We start from the raw sequence: 8,512 nt of genomic DNA, 5'->3' as shown, positions 1-8,512 counted from the left end.
ACAGGACCACAGAGGAAAATCAAGTACAGGTTGTGTAAAAGCCCTGTAAGAGATCTCTTTAAATGTGTTTGTTGTTCACTATTTTTGTTTCAGCTTAAATTATTTCCTTATTTTTTTTTACTTTTTTTTTTGTTGTTGAGAGGTTTTTTTGCTATAGAGCACACATGCTCACCAGAAAGACAGAGACAGACAGAGAGACGGAAAGCGAGAAATCACCCCCCGAGGGGGGGTGGCCATGCCGCAATCCCTTCTCCATTCTCCTCTTGGGATCTTGGGCATGCACGCACATGCGTCTGGCGTGAGTTTAAGCCACCGGGTCAGGGACTCAAACTGCGGTCGACTACACGGGAGTTCAGTGACATAGTCATTACGCTAACTGCTGGTCCCTATTTTTTTGACTTTCCATCCTTGAAGATGTTCTTACTTCTTGAGCGTCCAACTATATAATAAGATCTTTTCTTAATGAAGGCTCCACTTTTTTTAATTTCAAGAGGCTCCTCCCCCAGAATATTTCCTATGTCCCAGTTATGGAAGCACACATTTGTACCAATCCTTCAGAACATTTTCTTGACTTCCAAGGCACATTACTTGCCTGGTTCTCCTTCTGCCTCTCTGGTTATTCCATCATGTCCACTTTCCATACTTCTCTGTCTGGCTGAGGAGTTTAAAATGCCTCAAGGATTTCTCATTAAGGTTCTATTTTCTTCCAGTGCTCTTTTTCCCTGGATGATCTTATTCACTCAACCACAGTGGCATTTCTCTCCTATATGGGAATTAGTATCTGATGTCAGCCTATCAGGAGAGAAATGCACATATCCAAATTTACCCAAGAAAACACCTCAGAAATTGCCCTGACATGCTATTTCTCAATAAGTTCAACAGGTGATTTGAAAGATTGCTAATTCCTTAGTTGACCACCAGAAAGCATTAGCTTATATTTGGGTGTGACATTGTGTAAAACTTGTAGTGTGGTGTTTTTAAATATTAGAATCATAGTCAATTCAGTGAAATAATCACACTCCTGGAATTTGAAATGAAGAAAAATCCAAATCCCACTCAATTCAGGGCTTGTACACACTAGATAGAATGGTAGCAAGAACAGCCCATAATTTCTCACTATTGAAACCACTGAATTGCTCTTTAATTTTTGGTTTGGGGGGAATTGGGGGCCTAGAGAAACATGGAGAGTAGGACCACCATCAAGAACTTGACTCTTAGCACTCTCATTTAATTCTGGTTTGGTCAATGCAAAAGGCAGGTGGGTTCTAAAGAAAAACAGTAAATTATCACAAACTTAATCAGAAAATTAAGCTGTTGTTCCATATGTAGTCTCTTTACTGAAGCAAATAAATACTTATTGAATCACCTGGTGCATGGTGCTGATCTGGAAAATGCTTTATTTTCTGAAGCATAAAGAGGAAGTTGCAGGTGTGACTTACTTTTACTTGACAGTCAAGAGTACAATTTCACTCTTGTTTCAAGACTGTATCAATGATCTGAGCTTTTCCTGTGATTTTGTTGGTTGTCGCAATGTCTCACAGAACATCGAGCTGGACCACTCCATTGATGACATCACACGGATGTAACCAGGTTACAGGTTACAGCAGGAGCACTTGTAAGACACACCTGTGACAGAGGATAGGAAATAAACTCCAAAAATATTCCACTCAGTGAGTTTTCCAAAAGCCCAGTGGTCCAGTCAAGGTATCTCCTCAAAGTGGGAGTCAAGGCACTCTGCCTTATACTCCCCATCAGTGTGAAAAGACTCCAATACTAGGGTGTGTGCTCTATCAACAATAGAACTGTTTACTGATGTCCATAATCGAGGCATTCTGTAGTTGGTCTGGGCTGCAGTGTCAGTGGAGAGGACGCCAAGTCTCACAGCGCAGAAGGTCCAATGATACTTGTAGTTGCTATGGAAAATATGGGTTTCTTTTTTTTTAATTAATTGCCATAGGACATGTGCACTTGCCTGAGAGAGAAATACCCCCCAGTGTGGTATGGTCATGCTGCAATCTCTTCTCCTCCTCCTCTCTATCCCATCAGGATGTGAGACCCAGTGCCTCTTTCAAGTTACAAAGACTGAGAGTCAAACCACAACCAGCTATACGAAATTTGGCTCATAATGCACTGTGCCCAACTACTGTGCAATAAGGCCAACCCTGAGAACTGGAATTCTGTGACTCATATTATTTTGTGAAAAGTTCTACAGGGGTTTTTTTTAGCAGAAGTGATAACTATCTGGGCATTAAAGATATTTAATGATAATGATAGAATTAAAATCTACCTCATTCCCACAGGTAGGTCATTCTTATAAACTCAACCACAATGTATCATAGTTTAATATGTTTAAACTATTTCTGAACATCTATGACAAATCTCAATCATGTCAGAAGGTGAGGACCAGTCTAGGTCAATTCTTTGAAACAGTCTCTAAAAGATTACTCAATAGGTAGCATCAAGACATATAAAACTCAATATAAAATGGTATTTTTTTGAGAGAAAGACTTTTGCTATAGTGTATGTGCAGAGAAAGAGAGAAACAGAGAGACAGAAAGTGAGAAATCACCCCCCAGGGGGGGTGGCTATGCCACAGTCCCTTGTCCTCTGACTGGAGGATCCTTTGGGGATTTTTAAGCATGCAAACACACATGCCCAGCATATGTTTTAAGCTACTGGGTCCAGGACTTGAACCATGTCAACTACATGGGAGTCCAGCGACGTAATCATTATGCCATCTGCTGGTCCCCACACAATCAGTACATTAAGGCCAACTCCCGTGTTGCAGCAGCAACACAGCACTCCATGATGCTAAACCAGATGGGAAAGCTCTGGGCTCCTGTCCAGAGATCTCCCTATACACACTATACATACACTCTGCACAAGTGTGTGCCTTCAGTTCTGGCTGGCTGAGGCTTGAGGTGGGTCTTGGCATGAATACTCTATTCGGAACACTTCTTGCTTGCTTTCTCTCTCTGTCTCTTTTTCTCATGGAAGAAATAAATAAATAAACCTTTAAAGTGTGTTTTTAAGAAGGGATTCATGAATTTTGAGAAGCACGTTAGAGGAGCTTTTCTTGCATTTAAATGATCTTCTCTAATTCTCATTCTATGATTCTAAGGTTTTTCTCTCACATACTCAGTAATATGGATAGCCCAAAACAAAACAGAAAAAGATCTCTTGATATTTTGATGGTCTTCTAAGAAAAAGACAACGAGAAGAAATGCCTGAAATATCCACATTCTACCTGCAGCTGGGCTTGGTAAATCTCTCTTGACGATGGAAGGAAACTGACTCATCTTGACGCGAAGAGTCTTAGCTACACAGCATAATTATCTCCGCATTTCTGAACACTAGTCTGTCTTCGGTCCACCCCTTCCAGCTACCTACCTCCACTGTAGCTCAAAATCAAGTTTCAAATACAACTTGACATCTCTAAACGCAATGTGTTTTTGAAACAAACAGAAAAGAAAATTTTCTACAGTCTCTAGATAATACAATTTCCATAATGATAACAGCGAATTGTAAGAACAAGAAAAAATTCATTGTATAACTGATGCTGTCTTCACTGAGATTTCTCTTCCTCTCCTAAGCAACTGAGTGGGAAAACCAATGCGAGAGTTCAAGGGCCTATCACAAAGCCACGTGAAAGTACTGGTGATGGGAGGGTTTTAAATAAAGGAGCAGTCTGCGGGTGGAGCACTTCAGACAGGAACAGCTGGAATTTGGTTGTAACCATTTCTTTGCCCTCACATATTCTTTACTATGGACTTAAAGCCATACCTTCACAAGAAAGAGAGGACAAACACCGGGGAATATCTATCTAGTTTAACTAGTGAGTAAGATTTTGCTTCTTTATTCATGAAAACCCCAGAACTCCTTCCAATTTTAAGGCTGTTTTTAACTCAGTAACAGGTAAATATTCTGCTGACTGAGTCTGAGTCCTAGTTCAGCCCCATTCTGGCTAAGTGACCTTAGAAGATGTTTAACTTTTTAAATCCCCAAGTTATTGACCAAAGATGGTAGTAATGATATTATTCTATTCGCAAGGCTCTTTAGAGGATTAAATAGCATGTCCTTTTCCCCTCCTGTTGCAGCAGTTAGATTCGTAGACTTCACCTGGCACTTTTCATCTGATCTAACATTCAGGACCCATTGATCAGCAGAGAGGCAGGATAAGGGAACGACACGAGCTTTCTTCCACACACTGCAGTGCGGGTCTTCCTTCCCAGGAGCATTTCTGGCAGTTTTGCACAGGAAGCAGTTTGTCCTTGTGTGCGAGTCTCTGCTTCCTTCCTTGCTACTTCTTTTTTTTTTAATTAATTAATTTTACACTCATTCCTTGAGCATCGTCACAGCATACAAAATGTGATTTCCCATCCAGAATACACTGCATAGTGGCTTAGTCATACATGTTATCATCGGTAATTTTCCATGTCTAGTTTCATATTTGAACAGAATCCTAACCTGTTTCCTGGCTTTAAGTTTTACGCAAATCCTTCCTTGCTGTGTCATCCTGAGCAACATAGATCATGACGATGGATTGGGGTTGGGAACGGAGCCCTCAGCTAGTATCCACAGAGCCGGGCATGAGTGGGGGCCTCAGGAGAACTCCAGCTTTGACAGGAAGTGTGCTGCAGCTCGTGTGGGTCGTGTCCGCGGCTGGCTGCTTCCTCTCGGCAACCCCACTGCAGAGGCCCTGAGCCTGGATGGAAGTGTGAGGAACTCAAGTGCTCTGGACGGTGTTCTTCAGCCTCACTTCTCTACAAACTTCTCTCCCTCCTATACCACCAACCCTGACCGCCCCTCTGTTCAGCTTTCATCTTGGCTGCCTGATGATGTTTCTGTTTCCAATTCTGAATATGGCATTTAGATATCAGACTGCTCATCGAGGTTCTGACAGCACTTTCGGTGCAACAATAATAAAGGGGCCAGCAGGAGGCACAATGGCTAAGGCTCTGGACTCTCACAATGGTTAAGGCAGTTGACTCTGCTCAACTGTGGTTTGAGTCCTGGACACAGCAGTTTGAAAGTCGTGCTAGGCGCATGAGCAAGAATGCCCAAAATTCTGAGAGGAGAATGAAAAAGGAATTGCAACTTGGCCATCCTCCCTGGAAAGTGATTTCTCACTTTCTGTCTCTGTCACTCTCTGTCTCCCTGGCAAGCACACATGCCCAATAGCAAAAATCTCAAAAAAAGAAAATTATAATAATAAAAAAATAATTAACACTTGTTGATCCTTATAATGCACTGGGCATTGTGTTAAATGCTTTAGAAACATCATTTCACTTAATCCCAGTTAAAACCATATGAGAAAGCTATGTTTACCCCAGTACATAGGTGGGAAGACTGAAGCTTAGCAGGAATAAGTAAATTTATTTTCTAAAATACTTGTGAAGAGTGGCAGTAGATAGTGCTCCTGTGACTTTTTAGTCTGTTTGTTTGAGTCAGGATCTCCATGAGGTCCACACTTTCCAACTGGCTGATATGTCTCTTGAATTGAAAAGTGCCCTCTTCTCACTCTCTCTTTCTTTCTGGTAATCTATCCACTAAGGAAACCGGGTCACTTTCCTGGTATAATTTTTAATCATCTGAATTCCACTGGTTACAGCTCGGCGGGATTGAAGTCCATCCGGGAATGGACTAGATTCAGGTTTGATATTTTAGCAAGACTGCTCCATCAGCAGCAATGTGCTTCTCAGCTCAGGGCATGGAATGCCTGGCTGTTCTCTGTTCAGAACGTTGGCAGCCACTGATGTCCAACGCTGAGATGAAGAAGTTCCAAAGGGGTGGTCAAATGGTGCTGCTCTAACCACATCGTTCCCTCTTCACCTACAGGACTCCTCCAGAGTCCTGTTCTGTTTCTGCACCTTCTCACAAATGTTTGGTGGGGAAACCCTCTATTAACTTTGCCAAGCTGGTAGGTATGAAATGAAGTCTCGCTGTGATTTCAATTTGCATTTCTTGAATACTAACAAGGTTGCACATCTTTTTATCTGTTCATGGGTTATAGATTCCCTCTATGAAATTTATATTCATGTCTTTTGCCCAGCTTTAAATTTAGTTGCTTAACTTTTGCTTAATGATTCATAGGAGGTCTTTCTGTGTTCTGGCTACTAAATCTTTGTCAATTACATTTGTTGCAAATATCTCTTCTCAGTTTATGGTTTGTCTTTTTACTCTCTTTATGGTATCTCCCAAAGAACAGAAGTTCTTGTTTTTTAATGTAGAATTTATCAGTCTTTTTCTTCGTGTTTGATCTTTTCAAATGAATCTTATGAAAGAAATAAAATCCATCACTAGAATTCATAAGGAGAGTCTCCTATATCTTCTTCTCAAATGATCACGTTTTTGACTTCCTTCATTTGCATGTTCCTCTTCCATTCCTAAGAGATGTGTCGCTGTGTTTGGTTTGTAGCAGAGATGTGATTTCATCTTTGTGCATGTAGATGAGGATTTGCTACCTCATTCGTTTTCTCTCTTGCAGTCTCCAGTGCAGCTTCTGTTGAACACCAAGCCCCGTGATGTGGTTCTGTTTCTGGCCCATCGTCTCTGTTATCTGGGTCTGCTTGCACGACTCTGCACCAGCCCACACTGTTACTCCAGCCTCATAGTAACTCCGGCACCTGGAGGGGATGCACTCTCACACCCTCACTACCTCCTTCCACTTTTTCAGAGGGTCCTCGACTCTGTGGCCTTTGCTGCTCTGTATGAATTTTACAGTGATATTTCTGGAACTCCATGGAAATACTTACTGAGGTTTTTATTGACATGTACAAATTCTATTCGATCTTGGAATAATTTATTTCTTTATGATACTAAATCTTTCCACCGAAGGACATTATTACACACAACTTGGAAAATTCTAAACACTAGGTTCGTTCCTAGAGAAGTGCTGAGTAAAAGCATGAAGAAAGAACGCAAGAGGATGACTCACTCCACATCCGGGGGTTGCCAGTGAGTAAGAAGGGACGTGCTGTGGAAGGGAAATCACCAGGAGATCTCTAGAGATGCAATGCCTACCTGGGGGAGAGCATGCGGGTACTGATGTCATGATCATTCTTTAAGCTGGATGGGTACATCTTCTAGACTCTGATGTATACATAGTTCATAAAACAAAATTCAAGACATGCAATAAAGGAGATAGTTGTTAAAGCCAATTGATTTAGGACAAGTGTTGACATGTCAAACTTTTTTCTTCTGATTATATAAACTTACAGATAATGAAATACAGGGTCAACATTTGCAAAATAGCTATGTCCCCAATGTAACACAGGGAAAGTCTTATTTCAAGAAAATAATTTTTAATTTTAATTTTTAAAATGTGTATATAATTTTGGGACCAGCAGGTGGCGTAGTGGTTGAGGTACTGGATACTTCCACATGGCCAACCACGGTCCTGGACTTGCTGGCTTGCTTTCTCACTTTCTCTCTCTCTCTTTTTCTGTGCATGTGTCTCTCTCTGTCAAATTAAAATAACGAATGAATAAATAAAGTTAAATAATTCTTTTTTAAAAAATTGTATATAATTTTAATTGGCATATAATAGCTGTACTCATTTAAGGGGAACAGTGTGATTTTTTCAGTGAATGCAGACCATGTGTAATGATCAAATCAGTAAAATAAACATAGTCATATCCTCAAACATTTGTCATTACTTTAGGTCATAAACATAGGACTTTTGACATTTAAATTCAACTACCTGCATTTTAAACTGTGCTCTCTATGAATATTAGTTATTTCACATACAGCCTATTTTGGTACTGAGTTGAGTATATATTTTATTCATTCATTTATTCACAAAATATATGCATGATACACTGTGCTATGGGGCTAGAAAATACAAGGAGATAATGTGAACATTCCCACATAGAAAAAGGACATGTGAAGTATGAAGACAAACACTCAGATGACTACACTGCATGACCAAAAAAGTGGAAATGATAATACTAAGCACAGAATCACACAGGCAGCCACAGGAAGATGGTTAACGTGACGGAAGGAGGCAGGAAGACTGGGGGATAGTCATAAACCATCCCTCCTCAGTTTAGAACATTCAAGAAAATGTGTGTGTGTTGGCCCTTTTTGCATAGTACAGGTGTCTGTCTGGTTGAAAGAGGCCAGGGCTAGCCCATAGCCAGATGGTTACGGCAGCTGGATTGCACATGGCTGACTTCGAGGTTGGAGTCCAGATCCGGGGTCTTGAGAAAGTGTGTGCGAGCCCAGAAATCCTAAAAGGAGGGAGAGGTGGAGAAGGGATTGCCATGGGTATGACCAGCCCTGTGGAAGGATGTGTTCTCACTTTCTTCTTATTCTCCCTTTCTGTGTTCCCATCTTGTGAGTGCACATACCCTCTGGTAAAATAAAAAAGGAGGAGAGAGAAAAGGAGCTGAAGAAAAAAGGAGAAGGAGAAGGAGGAGGAGGAGGAGGAGGAGGAGAATTCCCAACCACAAAGCCCATTCTCTTCCAGCCGTAAATTGTGCTGATTTGGTTTTTAAACGACAACGACTTA

At 41.0% G+C, this 8,512-nt stretch overlaps 1 long non-coding RNA gene across 1 annotated transcript in view; it reads right to left on the bottom strand.

Annotated features, from left to right (window-relative positions):
• Nucleotides 1-475: 475 nt before the first annotated feature.
• Nucleotides 476-8,512, bottom strand: part of LOC114007241 (uncharacterized) — a 15,482-nt gene continuing 7,445 nt past the window's right edge. Inside the window, exons 2-3 of the long non-coding RNA XR_003548857.1 lie at nt 1,440-1,626; nt 476-792 (exon numbers count right to left, since the gene is read on the bottom strand). This is a non-coding gene — a long non-coding RNA (uncharacterized LOC114007241). The remainder of the gene's footprint in view (nt 793-1,439; nt 1,627-8,512) is intronic.

The sequence above is a fragment of the Tupaia chinensis genome, unplaced genomic scaffold, assembly GCF_000334495.1.
Source record: "Tupaia chinensis unplaced genomic scaffold, TupChi_1.0 Scaffold000144_1, whole genome shotgun sequence".
NCBI lineage: Eukaryota > Metazoa > Chordata > Mammalia > Scandentia > Tupaiidae > Tupaia > Tupaia belangeri.
The sequence above is the reverse complement of the archived record's forward strand: the minus strand, read 5'-3'. Positions and strand labels throughout refer to the sequence as shown.